The sequence below is a fragment of the Eretmochelys imbricata genome, chromosome 17 (assembly GCF_965152235.1).
Source record: "Eretmochelys imbricata isolate rEreImb1 chromosome 17, rEreImb1.hap1, whole genome shotgun sequence".
In the NCBI taxonomy this organism is placed as follows: Eukaryota; Metazoa; Chordata; order Testudines; family Cheloniidae; genus Eretmochelys; species Eretmochelys imbricata.
The window spans coordinates 5,239,735-5,259,008 of record NC_135588.1 but is presented as its reverse complement, the minus strand read 5'-3'; the positions used below and the strand labels follow the sequence as shown (position 1 = coordinate 5,259,008).

At 41.9% G+C, this 19,274-nt stretch overlaps 1 protein-coding gene across 4 annotated transcripts in view; it reads right to left on the bottom strand.

Moving 5' to 3' along the window:
- Nucleotides 1–19,274, bottom strand: part of YPEL2 (yippee like 2) — a 132,095-nt gene that overhangs the window by 33,103 nt on the left and 79,718 nt on the right. For 3 of the 4 annotated variants that reach the window (XR_013348270.1, XR_013348271.1, XR_013348275.1), the window contains one exon: nt 5,228–5,338. The gene's annotated coding sequence lies outside the window, so the exon portion shown is untranslated. Of the gene's footprint in view, nt 1–1,630; nt 1,662–5,227; nt 5,339–19,274 lie in introns of those variants that run through there. The other variant, XR_013348272.1, reaches the window with a different exon arrangement.

Genomic DNA, 19,274 nt, shown 5'->3' with positions numbered 1-19,274 from the left:
AAGCCCCAACTCCTGGAGCCATGTGAATTCCTGAGAATATCAGCTTTCATTTTTAAAATGTACGTTCCTAACCTCCGTGGTTGCAGAGAAAAGCTTGAAAACACAATGCAAGTGAGCCCAAAAGTCTCAGAAACCAGAAAGCAAAGAAGAACTCCAAAGGTATGAGTTTTTTTAATTTAATGATTTTTAAGCCAGCCCCATGATTTTTTGGGGTCTGATGATTTTCAATGATTGGGGGTGGCACTGCTGATTTGTATTCCATAATCTGTTTCAGCATGGGTGAAATATATCACTGAAGTGCAATTTAAGCCCACAAGGCCTACGCACTAGTTATGTCCTACTAAAGCACTATGGCATTAATTGGGATTTAAGAGGTGTATAGGATTCTGGCTTGCTCCTCTACAAAGGTTTGAATTTCACCACTTAGCACAGGGAAAAAAAAAAAAGACTTTTGTAGCACAATAGCCTCCAACTCCATACTTCCAGTTATTGGATCAAATCTATCATTGGTGTAATTCCATTATCCAGGTCAAGGCATGTTGGCCTGGGGGAAAGCTTGCACTGTTTCTACCTTCACTGTACCTGATGCGATAAATCAGGGACTGCAATTCCCAGGGGTCTCTGTCCAGTATTTCCATAGGAACTGAATTCACTTAAAAATAAGAGCAAAGCTACAGCTTATGATCATCATAATTTACTACTATGTTCCATGTACAAGTGCAATCCAGGTGATTGGAACTCTCATATAAATAGCCATGAGGGACTTGTTCCTGCAAGCTGTCAAGCAACCTGCCCCCATCCAGCAGAACAGTTAAACACATGCTTAATTTTAAACATGAGTAGTCCCATTGGAGTACCTCACAGGATCAAGCCTCGAAACCCATAACAGGTTTCTTGATAGTAATTCTTACTTGCAATATTTCCTTTGATTTTGACACGATTATTTGTGAGTAAAAGTTGTGTCATCAGGCCCCTGTTCTGTATCATGATGTTTCCAGCCTAGAGAGGCTACTATCTTGTTGCATACAACATCCTCAGGTTGTGGATGGAAAAGGTGACCAGATGTCTCTGGGATTATGAGTTGGACATTTTTTAATAAGATTTAACAACATTACCCTTTATCTTTACAGGGAAGAAAACAACTGATTAGAATGAAAAGGAGTACTTGTGGCACCTTAGAGACTAACAAATTGGTTAGTCTCTAAGGTGCCACAAGTACTCCTTTTCTTTTTGCGAATACAGACTAACACGGCTGCTACTCTGAAACCTGATTAGAATGAGTTACTCTTAGTTTACAATCATCTAAGAGTTAAAACGAATCCCTGCAAATTTATTTAAAGGAACAAACTATGTTATTTGCCTGGAGCTGGAGTTCATATAGTATGTGGCACAGAAATCTCACATGCAGAGGAGATCATGGGGACAGAGTAACTGACACTAACAGTCACTAGTTGCTTTATGTAACTGATGTTGCAATAACATGCTACTGTGCAAAAGAATGATCCGGGGGAGGGGGGGGAAATCTAATTTCTAATGAATAATTTGGCAATTCTCTTACTGTTGTTTGGCGCATTAAGGATAATGTTCTGGTGCACTCAGTAGGACGACAATGCTCAGCTCAGACCCATCACTCAGAAGGCATCAGAACACAAAGTGGGGACCTAGTGGTGAATGCAAAGAAGTTACCAGTGTCTAAAGCCCACATGATGCATGATACAGCTCAGTTATTGCTGTTTGTATCTGTCACATACATAGCAGTAATAAGATCTACAGAAGTGCTTCTGGAAATGATCACAGGGAAACAAATATTTCTAGTCCTGTTTTTCCTCTTTATGTTGAGAGCATGGAGAAACATTAAGGAGAGAGGAACAGAGATTAAAAACCCAAGCCCTCAGTGACAAAATCACTTCCTCCCCTCTGCCCACACTTTTTTTTTTTTTGGTGCAGAAGATGTTCTCTAGGTGTACTGTATTGGACAGTATAAAAAAACCCAACAATTACTTCTATGTGTTCATAATCATCAGTCATATGCAACTGTGTACTTCTGAGATCCAGTAAACTGTAATGAAGCTATTTTCTGTGTAGGGCCCTACCAAATTCACAGTCCATTTTGGCAAATTTCACGGTCATTGGATTTTAAAAATAGTAAATTTCATGATTTCAGATATTTAAATCTGAAATTTTTCAGTGTTGTAACTGCGTGTGTGTATGGGGGGGTGTTGCAAGGTTATTGTAGGGGAGCTGTGGTATTGCCACCCTTACTTCTATGCTGCCAGCAGCAGCGCAGAAGTAAGGAATGCACGGTATGGCATTGACATCCTTACTTCTGTGCTGCTGCCTCCAGAGCTGGGCCCTCGGCCAGCAGCCACCACTCTCCAGCCACCAGCTCTGATGGTAGCAGCACAGAAGTAAAGGTGGCAAGATCACAACCCCCTTATAATAACCTTGCAACCCCCCCTCCATCCCCCTTTTGGGTCAGAACCCCCAGTTTGAGAAACACTGGTCTCCCCTGTGAAATCCGTATAGTATAGGGTGAAAGTACACAAAGACCACATTTCACGGGGGAGACCAGATTTCACAGTCCAGGGTGTGTTTTTCATGGCTGTGAATTTGGTAGGGCCCTACTAATGGGAGCACTATTCTGAAGTATGCCCCTGTATAGTGACTGGTTCACATAGCGTATAACAGCCTACTACTGCTACCCACTGACACTAACTCTATTAGCCGAAGTAGGAGAGATATATGTTTTGGTGCTAAAAGGCCTGAGTTCAAGTCCTACTGATGACCTCTTAGGGAGAAGCATCAGTATCTCAGGGCATTGATGATATTGCAGTCTTTATATCTTCATCCATCCAGTACAGCATAGCCACCATTAACCTCTGGGGAAATCCTGTTGTTCAAAGAAAAAGCAACAGGGGTCATGTAGTATAATGCTATGTTTTCCTAAGCCAGTCTTTAGAAGGGTTCTCTAAGTTCACCTATTCTCCTACTGCTTTGTTCCCATAGGGTCAATATAAGTTTATAGTCCTAAACATCTTAATACAGGCATTGACTAGTTGCCTGCCATCTTTGGGAAAGAACCAGAACATATAATAGCAGATTGCAGAGCTAGCCAATTAGTTCTCTCACCAGTGAAACACCCATCTACCTGACCTAGCTAGTTCTCAGTGCTCTAGCAGTCTCCTTGCTGCTTTTACCTTATGTATATGGAAAAGTCAGAGAATTTCAGCCCCACCCTCCAAGGTCTCCAAGACTGCGTCCTCACTATGGGGTTGAACATCTTATGGGAGAAGACTAAGGTCCAGAACCTTGGAGCTGGGCCACCAGAACCACTGGTGCAGGTGGGGTCGTGTACCCTGGAGAGCACTGATGAGTTCATCGACCTACACTGCAAGCAGAGTTCAAATGGTTGCAGCAAACCAGATGTTCTTTGACTAATAGGTCTCGTTGCCTCCTGCATGAATGCATTTGCTTATAAATGCAAAAATATCTCTGTGCTAAGACAAAGTTCGGTATCTATCACACCTGTGTACTACCTGTATTTTTTGTATGGGTCAGAAACCTGGACCCTCTTACATGCAGACTTGAAGAAGCTAGAGGTATTCCATATGTGGTCAGTGCCAAATCCTGAGGACAAAGTGGTTTGACTTTGTGCAAAATGTTATAATTACATTCAAAAGCAGTGTTGCGTTCTCTTTGGCCACGTCACCAGGATGGACATAAATAGTCCAGCACACCGCGCTCTCAAACTCTCCTTCGAGACCCTACCTGCCACCACCCATGATCCCCACCCACCAAGATTCATGGATTTGCAGGATTGAACCAGATCTGGGAACTTCACTACACAATGCTCGATGCAAGGCCATCAACCATGGTCACTCTGGCTAGTGCAATGGTCCTTAGGAGACTACGCATGTTTGGTGACCACATGTGATGCCCGAGAATCACAGCAAAAACAAATATCAGAAGTGAGAGAAAAATCTATTGAGAATCCTTAGCCTTTAGGAGAGTCACATTCCCTGATTCTCCTTTCCCTAAGCCAGTGCAACTCCACTGAAGCCCATGATTTACAGCAATGAGAGGAGAATTGGGACACCAATTTTTGGCATTTGTATTTCAGCCTTGATCTAAAGCCCAATGTAATCAATGGGAGTCCTTCCATGGACTTCAATGGGCTTGGGATCAGGCCCTTTGCATGAAAGTTGATAAAAGCAGCAATCATACAGTTCTGCTTTGTGATTTTGTTTTATTCAGTAGAATTCTTAAAACTTGTGGCATTTCTTTGGGATACTGGATAGCACATCAGACATCTAGCATTTTGCTGCATTAGGCCTGATCTGAAGTCCATGAAACAAGACTAAGGTAAAAGTTATGTATCTTTTCTCCACTTCTTCCTACATCCCTGTCCCCAGGCTATAGAAGGGGCACATTTTGCATCTAAACTCATTCTTTTATTTTTAGAGATCCTAAATTGTTCTCAGAGCTTTTGCCGAAGCCCTGCTGATTGCCCCTTCAACTCACCCTCAAGGGGCCTCAGCAGCAGCATCCTAACACCCAAGAAGGACTGGATGGAGCGTTTTCGCTTAGAGAATGCTGTTCCTTCATTGCATAGAGGAGGTTGCAACCAAAAGGTATTTTCCTCCCCTCTCAGTGTTTACTCCCTATACAGAGATCATTCTCCCTGAGCTCTAGAGGACCAAGGTTATGAGGTTAGGCATAAACACTACCATTAAAACCACCAGTCCCCACACTATTTCATTTTGTCCATGTTGTTACCTACACAAAAAGAAAAGGAGTCCTTGTGGCACCTTAGAGACTAACCAATTTATTTGAGCATGAGCAGCTGTAGCTCACGAAAGCTTATGCTCAAATAAATTGGTTAGTCTCTAAGGTGCCACAAGGACTCCTTTTCTTTTTGCGAATACAGACTAACACGGCTGTTACTCTGAAATCTGTTACCTACACAGTATCTTCTTACGAGTTTAGTGAAGGTAGCCTCCATCATGCTAAGATGACTAAGCATTTACTCTATAGTCAATGGTTATTTTTATTACTGTAGGACCTAGAGGCCACAACTGAGATCACGGCCCCCCAACTGTGCAGTGAGTCGCACAGACATACAGTAAGAGACAGCCTCCACTCCCCACCCGAAGCACTGACAGTCTAAATAGACAAGACAGACAAAAGGTGGGAGGGGAAATCAGAGACACAGAGAGAAGTGACTTACTCACACACCAGGACAGTCACAGAGCCAGGAATACAATTCACATCTTCTGATTCCCAATCCAGTCCAATTGATGCATTGTCTCTCCTTCTTCCTACTTGCTGGGCAGAACACCTGAGAAAGCCAACACAAAAAGGGAGTGAATGCTGCAGAAATGAATCTGTGTGGATATTTGCCCAAAGTTGCTTTTCAGATATTTGCCCCAACTCTATGATAGAGGAATGTGCACCAACCTCCACAGTGGAAGGATTCAAAAAACTGCCATCTCAACACGCTACGGAATCTCACACATGAAAGCGTGAGGCACAAGGGACCTACAAAGGATGCCATCTTCAGAGAACCCTAGTCACAGGTAAGTCATTTCCCTTTCCTGTTGCCTGCTTCCATATAAGTGACTCCTGTTTCATATTATCCAGGGTTGCTGGGTTCAGGCTTTGCTGAAACAGTAGGGGTCTTAATAAGGAGATCTGCAACAACATTCTGTTTTCTAAATTTAGATTTCGGTCTTCAGCCAGAGCAAAGAAGCCCTTGTTAAAGCAACAGTGACTCCTTACCTGCCCCAGGAACTTAAAGGCATTTATTGAAGACAACAAAAAAAACCCAAAAACCAACAACCCAAGTTCTTTCATAAAAATAAATGTTAAAAAAGCACTGGGTAACATTTTTACAACAATTTGCCCTGAAAGCTGAGGCTTTTTTCCTTCCCTAAAGCATGAAAATAGTAACACATTAAATTGTACCCTGGTTTACGTTAGTTTGATAAAGAAATACTGTATATAAAGCTGAAGTTAATTTGCAATTCCCAGTAAGGAAAAGGATGAGTGCAGATCTGACTTGGTTAAAAGGGCATAAATAACTGAGCAGCAAGACCAAGAGAAGTGGCAATAGATGTGATTACAATCTCACCTTAATAGGAACTCTCTCTATATATAAAATGTAGAGAGCCTAATTCCTGTTAGGGTGAGATTGTAATAACTGTATGGATTGCAATCACTTCTATTGCCACTTCTCTTGGTCTTGCTGCTCAGCTATTTATACCCTTTAGCCAAGTCAAATCTGCCTTCACTACAATGCTGCTTCTGTAGAACTATAATGGTTATATATCAATCCAACATGCATCTCCCTCGTTAGAGTTCTACCCTAAAAAAAAAAAAAAATGCACTACCAATTTTTGAACCAATCTGCTTTAAATGTGCTTTTAATACCAAGAGTGACCAGAGAGGTAAGCAAATATTTTTATAAGAAGACAGATATATTGTGTTTACATCTAATGCCATTTGCTAAGTAACAGACTGGAATCCAGTTCCACCCTACCTAATATTTACCCAGCTGGGGAACAAGGTTCAGTGGTGTTTATCAATGCATGATTAAGTTGTAGCTCAAAAAAATAGCGTGGCCCAGTGGATAAATCATGTGAGTGTGACTCATGAGACCTGGGTTCTATTTCTGTCTCTGCCACTGGAATGCCTGGTGACCTTGGATAAGACATGTTGCTTTGTGCCTTAGTTTCTCCATCTATAAAATGGGTATAACTAACCTCTTTTGTGAAATGTTTGGAGATCTACAGACGAAAAAGCACTACATGCGAGCCAGGTATTAAAATATTCTCATGTAACTGGGCTCAATTCTGCCCTCACATATGTGAGAACCATACATGTGTAAGTGAGGGCAGAAATGGGCAAGGTAGGGGCTGGAAGAGGATGTAAGTTACACCAGAACAAACTCCTTTTACAATCAGACTCACTTTTGAATTTTACTCAAAATATCTATATGCCAGAAACATACTGGTACCCTCACTTATGCAGATGAAATCAATGGGAGTTGCACCTTTGTAGAGTTCCCAGCTCTCGTGACTTTACTGAGTCTCCCCCCACATTTAGCATTTTGCTTAATGGTACAGCTCCTAGAGTCACGTGATTAAATGAAACCGGAGTTTCTCACCTAAAGAACAAAAATAAGTCTCTAGTTCTCATGATTGTGGAAGAAAGCTTGAAAACATGACCCAAGAACAAACAGTATTTTTTAAAGTCAGTATCAGTTAAGTTGTCCAAACTCATGATTTTTGAACACTTGGAGCTCGCAATAATTCCTCTGTGAGAAGGCAGAAGTGGGGCCTAGGAGTTAGACATTTATTTATTGTTTTCATTAAGCTGCAAACTCTTCAGAGTGGGGTATGACTATTATCGTACTATGGTAACAGTGTGGATCAGCTGGATCTTGAGAGAGAGAGTTAGTTATTGCATTAGGGTAGCGGTTTGCACCACTTTAAATCAAACTGATCCACACTGCCACCATAATAGACACACCCCCATACCTACACACCACATGATGATAGCCCTATAATAAATTGAATTTATACTTCATTTTTGACCACTTCACCTGCACTCTGCTTACTAGTTTGTCTCCACTGGGACATAGTCAACCCTGAGCAACTCAAACCCAGCTACCATGCATTTTATTTTTAAACTAATACCGAGGAGAAATAATTCCTTCTTTGCTTCTCCCAGCTGTGAAATCCCCTCCCAAAAATGACACTTGTCTAAAATACAGGTCAAGCAATATTCAGATCTGAACCAGTGACAGAAGGAGGAGAAAACTGCCCTCCAATTATGCTTAAACTGAAATGTCTCTTTATAAAATAATTATTTTGTTGCCGACATCTTTAGTAGCATGATCATTTTTTTTTTTCTTTGCAGACTTCCCTGATGAGCCTTCTAGGATTCAATGGTTCATCTTGGCTCAGAAACCTCATAAAAAAGGAAAACATGTAGAGAAAAAGAAGCTTTTTACTCTCTGTGACAGTATGTAATCCTGCCTAATAAGGCACAAGAGCCCAAATTCAGCAAAGCATTTAATCAAGGGCCTGCTCAAGCTGCCACTGGACTCAGTGGAAGAGCTCCCGTTAGTTGAACAGAAGCAGGATCAGACCCAAAGTGCTTAAATCCATTTTCTTGGAGCCGATATTGTCTTTTTGGTCTGTGTTTGTACAGCACCTAGCACAATGGGGTCCTGGTCTATGACTGGGGCTCCTAGGCGCTACTACAATACAAACAATAAATCACCATACTAATAATGTTCTGCAAAGTCCTCAGCCACATATTTAACTTTAAGCACTTGCCTAGAGTTGAGCATGCACTCAAGCATTTTTCTGAATAGGCATCGACTGCTGCATTAGGGTCAAAATGCAGTGCAGAAACAACACAGGGAAAGTATTGAATGCTATCATTGATGTGAGCGAAAGAGGCTATTGCCCTGTGTTGGGACCCTGTCACCCACCGCTACGGTTTATTCTATTACCCATTCAATAGTTTCTTCCGGGGTATTCTGACTGATAATTCAAGACTTCTGTTGCAGTTTCTGAGCAAACAGGAAGAGTCAAATGGAGAAACTACATTGTCTAAACTTGCTCTTTCTAGGATTGCCACAGAGCTGCCACAGTACATAGATAACACAAATTAAAAATGGAGCGATGGGATGCGGGGGGGAAAAAAACCAGAATCATTACACTGTGATGACAGACTTAGGATTTAATGAGCGAACACATTCTTGCAAATCATGTGTGTGAGATAGTTTATTTATGTCAGACATTTAAAACTGGACTGAACAAGGCGCTAGAAAATATTCTGCAGGGAAACAATCCTGCACCAGATGAGCGATGCTTTCCGTTAGGTCGTCTATCTTTCCATTTCTAGCATGTAGTCTGGTGCAGCTCAGAGTGTTGCCCAAAGTCTAGCAGATGTGTGAATTAAAACACAAAAGAAACCATATCAAATAGACAATACAAAAAACCTTTATATATTTTTCATGTAAAGTGAGTCCCAATTAAAGTCTGTACAGACTGAGAGCCCTGGAGATTGCAGTCAACTCTTCAGCTGCAACATAGGCAGCAGCAGTGCAAGTTTCCCCAGTGTTGTGTCACCAAAAGACTTTGCATCACCCTGATCTGGAAGGGATCACATCTAGGGCTGTTCAGTCTGCTATCCTTCTTCAGTCCTCGATGCCTCTCACTTCTCTGCTGCTACTCCGCATTAGTGTCATTTGTGATGGTGACAATTCTGTCCATGAGAACCAGACTTGAGCTGATCCACTCACTTCACATCAATCACACAACAGCTTGTAATAACTTTTGGTCACTTCAGAACTGGGCTAGATTTGAGTATCTAACCGTGAAAGGCCCTATTGACAGGCCTTTCTGCCATCCAGGCTGCCTACCAGTGACTGGAGGCTGGAGAGGCAACTCACAGGAGCACCTTGTTAAAAAGTTCTTGGCGCAAACCGAAGGGAGATTTGGGATAATGTTCCTACCTCTGGTGGCATCACCCCCTATTCTCTCTTGATTCTGCTGAGTCATTTGTGCCAGTCACTGCTCTGAAGAGAAAAGCTTTGCCTTGAGAATGCGTCATCAAACATTTTGAAAATACTATTGCACCTGACCCCTCTGACAGGGTCTTCACCCCACCACTGTCAGTTCAGATTATACACATTTAATACACAGTGCTCAATATGCTCCATATCTGTGTTCGGAACAAAGTCTAAATGTTCCCACCAAGTGAACTTAATCAAGTTGTTTACCAAGGGGTACATGCTAATATATTGCTCACTGCTGCCTACTGACAGTACATGACCAGCCTGCAGCTTTACTTAGGGATTCTAGTGACGTAGATAAACCCTGAGAGAGAAGACAGAAGCCTGAGGGGGAAAAAAAAAAATCACAGCCAGACAATGTATACACTCCTAAGCTTTACAATGCCATAAAACATCTCCATGCATTGTATAAGCAATAAAGCTGGTCAGGTTGTCTCTCTTATAACAAAACATCACCTTGAAGCATGATGCAGGCTTTCCTGGGTAACAAAATGCAAGCTTTCACAGACACCCACCGGTCCAAATGTTTGCAGACTACTGGCCCAGTAAGCCTCTTGCTGATCACCCCTTCATAACACACAGCAGTAGTACATTGGATTCCCACATGTAGCCTCGTTTTCCTCCAGTTTTTGGTTTCAGCTTCTATAAACAGTCTGCTTCTTACAGCTAAAAAGTTCTCCTTTAGTTCAAGAGGAAGAGGTTTGTGGTTTTGGTGTAGAAGCTCCCAATGAACACCTCTACTGTTTGTTACATTCAGCTTCTGTATAGCATAGGAAGGGGACCAGTAAGACTATGCTACAAAAAGCCCTCTTATGGGAGATGGTGCATATTTACTCATGGATTGGATACTTAGGATCCCAGAAGGAATGTATATTAAATAGTCTCAGGATCATTTTCCATTTTTTCAGCCAAGTAGCATGCACAGGTGAATATGAAGGAATGCACTGGGGGCTCTGTTAACTTAATGTTAGGTACAGTCTCTTTAATCACAGATGTCAATGCAATCGAGCAATTATACTATATGGAGAAAGGTCACCATTCAGATCGGATATTTGCATCACAAAGAGCAACTAAAATCAGATCCTGGCTCAATTTCCTTTGGTGAACCAGGAAAAGAGTGTCCTTAATCTAAATAATTTTCTTGGACTGTTGACACAGATGAGTCAAATCCATGTACTGTTGCACAGCAGATTTCGGTGGGCAGTTCCTATTAGTATTAGTGGAGTCATGTAATGTCTCTGCTCCCCAGTCTGGGAATAGGCCCGATGTTTTGCTTATCCTGGCTCCTAAATTTTCAGAGATTCATGGAATTAAGTTATAACTTCCATTGACTAAGGGGGTTTGTGCAGCAAAATCCTCTGCAAAATCTTCAAAAATTTAGGAATAAGTAATGTTTGTTATTAATTTGTTCAAGGATGTCACTGGGCATCAACATCTTTACCAATGCACTTTAATTTTAACGGAGTCCATTCTAACGGAAACAAGATATTGATGCCGAACTTATTTAACTCTGCAATCTTGGAGCCACCAGCTCCAAATCCCAGAATTTAATAGCACCAGTAGAAGTCTACCCTTTGTACAGACACCATGCTGCTGGTTTCCTATCCTAACAATTTATAAACCTAGATAAATGTTTCTAGCTCTTTGTGCAAATTGCATGCTTTGAAAATATTCCCCCCATCCCCTCATTAAAAGCTCAGAAGGTTGAAGTTTGTTGAAAGCATCTGTGATTTTCTCAGATGTTATTTGTGGCTTTATTGCAACAGGCTTGTTACAATGATACAGTCCATCAATTTTAGAGGGGTAACAGACAGCGCAGCTGGAGCCTTCTGATCCCTGCAGCATTCATTCCTTATAAGGCATTAATAGCATCATTACACATTATTTAAAATGGTGCCACAAGGTTCCCCTCCCACCCTCACTTAAATTCAGGCTCTAGAGCAAGTTGAGTCAGAAAAGCTTAAAAAAAAAAAATCAACATGTACAGCAATTCTGAGCCCTTTACCAACACAGACTGAATCAAAGAGGAGAAAGAGCAGGGATGACATTGATATGTTTCACACAACCACAAGTGTATATAATACATGGTCTGAAATTGACACTTAAGCAACAGAAGATGTCCAGATAATTAATTAATTGTCACACCATAATCCAGTATTTCCCAACTGGGAGAGGGGTGGAACAGACCGACCAGTCCTGTGGTGGTCAGGGCAAAGAAGGGGCAGAGCACGATTTCAAGAGCGCCACTCAATATGCTGCCGTGGCTACAGGTAAAGTAGCCGCTGGCTCCTTGAAAACCACCCACCATCCTGCTCCCTAATGTAGCCAGCTCAGATTTGGAGCCTGCTCACACTTCTCTCCTCTGCTCAGCTGTCAGAAGTTTTAATGCATGACCCTCACGTAGCATGTAGCCTTCTGATGTGCGTGTAGTGGTAGAGGGACAACATTTCTTATGGCAGCTAGCTGCTAGATCTCTAGCTGCCCCTGCTGTGTTAGCAGTCAGGTTGTGCACAATGCCTCAGGAGACCAGGCGTATGCTGCACTGTGAACAGGGAGGGGAGGCAATAGGTCAGCTGGCAGGTGTGTATAGCAATTTTAAATTGCTAGCTATACTTCTTGCTTCCACTGGAATTTTCTTCTGTGGTTTCTCTCAAGCTGAGTTTCTGCTTCATGTGAAAACTAAGTTCCTCAATCTTGATGTGATCTGAGTGGAACCATTTCGGCTCCCTAAGGCCCCATAAAGACTACAGACCTTTAGTCCGGGTTTTGTACACTGATATTACTATGCATTGCACAGGAAAAAGATTACCTGAAATCTTGGGAAGGAGCATTTTTATGGTTCAAAATGCAGCTAGTTCTGCTGTGAAACTAGCAAAGATAATATCAACTCCCCACCACCACACAATGCAGTGGGCACATCCCCCTCTTACTCCATATCAGAAAGGAACGAACTGATTTAATTCCAAGTTGTATGTACCTAGTTTAATCACAGAATGGGAATATCGTCTACTTGTCAGAACAAGAGACTAGGAGTTAGTGCTCCTAGGTTCTATTCCTCAGTCTGCAACTGCCCTTGAGCTGGTCACTTCTCCTCTTCGAGCCTTATTTATTAAGACCTTTGGAAACTACCTTCTTTCAAAGGACTTAATTTTAACACCCATTAAGCACTTTTACGAAACAGATCCCACAGACACAAGGTATCATTATCAAGGTAACTGAGTTATAATACACCTCCTCTAAACACTGGAGAATATAAAAGCACTGACAAATCAGTAGAACGACTAGCTGAAGAGTAATACTGTAATGAACTGGCCTGTGTTATGTAGCACTGCCCTCCACTCGATGGAATCAGAACAGTTCAATTGAATGTCATAGCCCCTCTACTACTGACAGGTAAAGGAGAGTCTCCTGCAGCACAAGTGGTAAGAGTCAGTCCTTTCGGAGCATGATGATCTGTGCTCTATCCCTGCTCTTGCCATGAAATTCTGAATGACCAGGGAGTCCAGCTAAGAAAAAAATCTGACGTCCACAAGGTCACAGCTATGTTGCAACATCCTGGCATGAGAACTGAGCTGGGTGAAATATCAGGTATTGTAGTAGCTGCTCTGTTTGAGGAAAGAATAAACATCAAGATGAAGAGCAGTTTCCTCAACTGAATCAGAGTATAGCTTTATATCAGACTATGGCAATTCTTAGGCCACTTGCATCCATTTGCATTTGGAGAGAAAAAAGCTCAAGAATACCTTCCTAGATTATGAACTCATGTAAGAGGTTTCCTTTAAGGAAAAACATTAGAACGCTTCTTCATCCTGCAGCCAGATCATTAAAAGATAGTCACTGTGGCTGCTACTATTTCCTGTACCAAATTGATTTTGCCTAAGGAAGGGATAGTCATCTCAGTCTTGAAAATCCCTTTTTCTGAAGCTGGCTCAGCTGTCGGAGCTCTGAGTAGGAACCTGGCTATGGAGAGAGACTTTCAACAGCAGAGTAGATACTTGGGTTCCACCCGTTCATTAATGAAAGGGGAACCAATCTAGCCTAGTATTCCCAATCCTAACCTGAGAAAACATTAGCTCCCAGTTGGAAACTTCCTTCCACAATTAAACTCTAAGGAAGAAGCAGCCACATGGCACAGAATATTTGTTTATTAGGAATGTAAACATTTAGTTTGACAGATATTTCTGTGCATTGCACTTTGATAATGATGGGCCAGATTCTCATTTACAGTATAGCCCCTTTACACTGCTTTGGAGCAAAAAGGGGGTCTTAAAATGAATACAATATATTTACATCTACTTTAAGGCCCTTTTTACTCTGCCAAAGAGTGTGAAGGGCTTTAGTGTAAGTGAGAATCAGGCCCAATTCTTTTGTCAGAAAGGACAGTTTAGAAGGGTTTACTGCATCTGGTTTCCCTTGCAACAGACAAAGCCTTGACTTGAGTTTAGAATGCAAACTTTCATTAAAATCCTCTATGGTTATATTAATACTTTGCTCTTCTAAAACATCTTCTGTGCCTGTGAGGCAGAGATGTATTGTCCCCATAGGGAAACCGAGGCACAGAGTGGTGAAGTGACTTGCCCAATGTCATAGTGTGATACTGTAGCAAAGCTAGGATTAGAACATAAGTCTGCTGACTTGCATGCCCATGCTCTAACCACCACACTATGCTGCCTCAATTATTAACGTCATCTGCTTCCCTTGCATGAATCTACAGAGGGCCTGGTTCTCCTTTGCCCTGCAGCAGTCATTTACGCCAGTGCACAGTGAGTGTAAGACACGATCTTTCTGATCTGGTAGCATTTTATACTCCTTTTGTACAGGTGTAACTGAGTAGACAAGGTCCAGGGCAATGGAGAATCAGCTCTGCAGTCACCATGCCCTACACTCACCACAAAGCCCCATCCTGGGACCAAAATCCCTTGCAAACAATTATGAAAACTTTGTTTTAAATGTTATCTTTTTCATTTTTTCCTCAGATATAATACTTGTCAAGGACACAGTGAAACAACATTAATCTGCAGGTTACCACAGCGAATATAACAGCATGGACTCTATTGTGCCTCGTGCTGGAGCTGCTTGACTTCTTTGATCTCAGCAATCATTTCCCTCCTATAATTTTCAGACTCTATGCACAATGCTGTAAAGTTTGGAGTGCAAGCACCTTGAAAGGAGGGAGGGGGAATGTTTATTTTCTCAGGACATTTTAAAAAAAAAACATGGAAAGTTTTTTGTTGTCCGCCTGTCTTTGGGTTTTGTAAAATTCAGGGCCTAATTCTCCTAAGTGGAAGATGGTTTGTTGTAGGTCTTTTCCTTATTGGTCACCTCAGCTGCATAAGGACTGCACATGGGAGTAAGAATCTGTAGAATTAGGCTTCTTCACACACAGCCTAAATTTGCCTTGAGAGTTCCCTTTTAATACAATCAGGCAGTTGATCAGGGATTAGAGGGTCAGCTAAGTGTTAACAATTTTGCTTTTGCTTATGCATTATTTCCTTTTAAGGAGCATTTAAATGTCTCTCTCCAACAGGACAGTGCTAACTCACAGGAGGAAAGCAAATACACAACACACTGGGTTAAGCAATTAGGCCCTTATGGCGCAACCTAAGAAATATAGCCCTGAATGCTAACTCATAATGGGCAGTGAAATAACTTAGATGACAGGGCTGCTGAAACTACTGAATGGGGGGTAGTTTAACAGATACAATGCATGTGTGGCCTTAGCAAGGGCCTTGCCAAGCTGGAGATCATCTTGGCCCCAGTACCACCACCAATGGCCTCACTGTGGAGTCACAGGGAGCTGACATTAAAACAGCACAACTCCTGTGGGTGACTTTTATCATCCTCACAGCTATTCCTCCACATATAGGCTGAAGGAATGACTAGTCCTGACCCCTCCAAAGCCCGTAGCTATAGTCAAAAGATGTTACTATTTTTCAAGGCCCATTTACTAATCTTTCTGAGTCATCTGGGCAGGTAGGAATCCCTTTCAATCATATCCCCAAGGTTGCCAGATTCCATTTGCTGCAGTAACATTGGTCCAAATCTCCATCATAAATCTGTTAATCAGATTTCACGTGATTAGCTCAAATACATTTTCAGCCTCTGATTCAAAATAGCTTTTCCAGAGAACCTGGATTTGTGCAGGAAATGGCCCACCTTGATTATCATACACATTGTGAAGAGAGTGGTCACTTTGGATGGGCTATTACCAGCAGGAGAGTGAGTTTGTGGGGGGGCGGAGCGTGAGAAAACCTGGATTTGTGCTGGAAATGGCCCAACTTGATGATCACTTTAGATAAGCTATTACCAGCAGGACAGTGGGGTGGGAGGAGGTATTGTTTCATGGTCTCTGTGTGTATATAATGTCTTCTGCAGTTTCCACGGTATGCATCCGATGAAGTGAGCTGTAGCTCACGAAAGCTCATGCTCAAATAAATTGGTTAGTCTCTAAGGTGCCACAAGTCCTCCTTTTCTTTTTGCGAATACAGACTAAGACGGCTGTTGCTCTGAAACCTTTCTTGCTAGAAGACAAGTAATATATTAACATAAATGCTTTAAATTTTCCACCAGCCAATATCTTCCAGCAAGGGTTTTTCTAAAGAATTTAAGCTGATCTAGTTCCTGGATTTATTTTACATTAAGAAAGCAGGATGTGGAACACATGCAGTAATTGGCCAAAAGTGAAAATTAATGTTAACTGATAGCACATACAGCAAGTTCTTAAGGGCGTCTTTCCCAGAGAGAGGGGAGGGGATTCTGAGGGCCTGATATCTATGATTCAATAGATGGGCCCTAACTAAAGCTCTGGGATCAGAACCATCCTTCAACTTTGGGGGAAATCCAGATCCAAACTTCACAACAAGATCTGACCAAAACCCTGCAGCTGAACATTCCTGACTTGGAGGAAACTGGGATCTAGAGTCATACTTTACAATTGAGTCTCATCTCGAGAAATGAGATTAGAGATGTGTCTACTGCACAGACACCTAGGAAATAACTGCCCTGAAGGCATTTGATGGGCCCAGTCCTGTCAGACACTGAGTTCTGCCCATGACATACTGGGCTGTCTGTGCTTCCACTGAAGTTAGTGTGAGCTAAGGGGGCTCAGCTTCTTTCAAATTCAGGCTCTGAAGCTGAAATTTTCAAAAGCCCCTAAGTCCTATTTTCAAAAAGTGACTAAAGAGGGATTTTCAAATGTGCTTAAGTGAGTTAGGAACCTTTTTCAAAGGGAGTTTAAGTCTATAACAGATCAACAAGAGCAACAAAATGCATAATTAGTGGAACCAGTGAGCCACTTGCCCTTCAGTACCTAGGCACAATGGAGCATGCCAGCAACAATTAAGGGACGTCCATTAGTCTAGGTATTGGTATAGAAGACAAGCTGCTGATTTAGGTACATTACAAAAAATGATCACTGAGCCAATTCAAAGGCAGCCATTCAGTAATGGTACAGTGAACAGCAGTTTCTCCTCTATCCATCAGGCAAAAGGATTCAGTCCATATTAATCATTTGTTATAAATGAAATTAGATCAATAGGACAGGGTGGTGTTACAGGATCATTGGGCTTGAGTCTCCTCTTACTTATTCTAGTGAGAATGAGGAGTAATGCCAATTAAGACAGTGGTGTAAAACCAGCATAAGTGAAATGAGAATCTGGCTCCTTAATGTCTCTGGCTTTGCTTTGTTGTGTAGCTATCAGCAGGGGATCATTACTGTGTGATAAGATACTGTAAGTGAAATGAAAGGTTAACTATTAGCTCACACCCCAGTTCATAAGTGTAAGAGAGGAAGTAAGGGCTGGATCAAAATAGGGAAACAACACTCTGTTTCTGAAGAGCAGCAAACTATAGAATTAGCATGTAAGCTGCCTGAGAAAACTAGATCATTAGGCCAGATCCTCAAGCTATTCATTCTGACTTAACACAAATAAACTGTGAAACCGACATGTACACACTGTGTAGGAGGCTTGGACAGTGGGATCCCATTCTTCCTTTGTCACACAGGGGGATTCATTACATGTGTAACCGTCATTAGCATCAGTGTACATTACCGAAATGAAACTCCAGTACATCAGTGAGAGAACAGAGCACAGCCTATAAGGATGCTACATGGAGAGGCTGTAGCAGGGGTGCTGGAACAAGTTGGATAGGGGGAGTGCTGAGAGTCATTGAACCAAACTGTAAACCCTGCATGTGAAAGAAACCACTTCAAGCCAGGGGTTTCGGCAGCACCCCCAGCAGCCCTAGCTCCAGCACCACGGCTTTACAGCAGGACCCTTGGAGTCTTAGGATCATAGAACTGAATTCTGCCTGTGTGGGGTTAGTTAATTCAGCCAACTCTTATTAGTTAAACACTGAAATAAAGGCCAAAAGGCGAAGTCAGATTCATAGGGTGTTTTAGTCATGAGTCAACTGCTGGAAATGACCACTTTGATTATCACTACAAACCCCCCCCCCCCCCTCGCCCCTGCTCTCCTGCTGGTAATAGCTCACCTTAAGTGATCACTCTGGTTACAGTGTGTATGGTAACACCCATTATTTCATGTTCTCTATGTATATAAATCTCCCCACTGTATTTTCCACTGAATGTATCCGATGAAGTGAGCTGTAGCTCACGAAAGCTTATGCTCAAATAAATTTGTTAGTCTCTAAGTTTCAGAGTGACAGCCGTGTTAGTCTGTATTCGCAAAAAGAAAAGGAGTACTTGTGGCACCTTAGAGACTAGCCAATTTATTGAGCATAAGCTTTCGTGAGCTACAGCTCACTTCATCGGATGCATACTGCGGAAACACAGACTCACTCTCCTGCTGGTAATAGCCCATCCAAAGTGACCACTCTCTTTACAATGGGCTATTACCAGCAGGAGAATGAGTTTGCGGGGGCGGAGGGTGAGAAAACCTGGATTTGTGCTGGAAATGGCCCAACTGGATTATCATACACATTGTAAGGAGAGTGATCACTTTAGATAAGTTATTACCAGCAAGAGAGTGGGGTGGGAGGAGGTATTGTTTCATGGTCTCTGTGTATATAATGTCTTCTGCAGTTTCCACAGTATGCATCCGATGAAGTGAGCTGTAGCTCACGAAAGCTTATGCTCAAATAAATTGGTTAGTCTCTAACGTGCCACAAGTACTCCTTTTCTTTTTGCGAATACAGACTAACATGGCTGCTACTCTGAAACCTGCTATGTGTGAGATAGTTATGATGAAATCAGTAACTAGATCACTGCTGGCTCAGTAATAGTTCTGAAGCCTTCTGCAGTGGTAATTCTATTGACAACAAAGATGTTACACTGAAGACAGAACTAGCTTATCTGACTACCGAAGTCGATGTCTATTAGTCTTCCCAACACCACTCAGAGACTTGCAATTATACATTTTTAAAAGGTCAAATAAATTTTCCTGCAAGGTGATACACATAAAAGATCAAACATGATTCAAATTGCTTGATTTCACCCATCCCATCCATGGCAGCTACATGGATTTCTTAATTCAAAGACATTGTACGCTGCACAGGAGGAGCAAACAAACACCAAGAAAATTTTTAAAAAGTTACCACCAGGAATCTAGGCACATTCTCACTCTTTTGATTGTGTTACATGATAATACCATCAAAATGACAGGTTTCAGAAAGCTTATGCTCAAAAAGAAAAGGAGTACTTGTGGCACCTTAGAGACTAACCAAT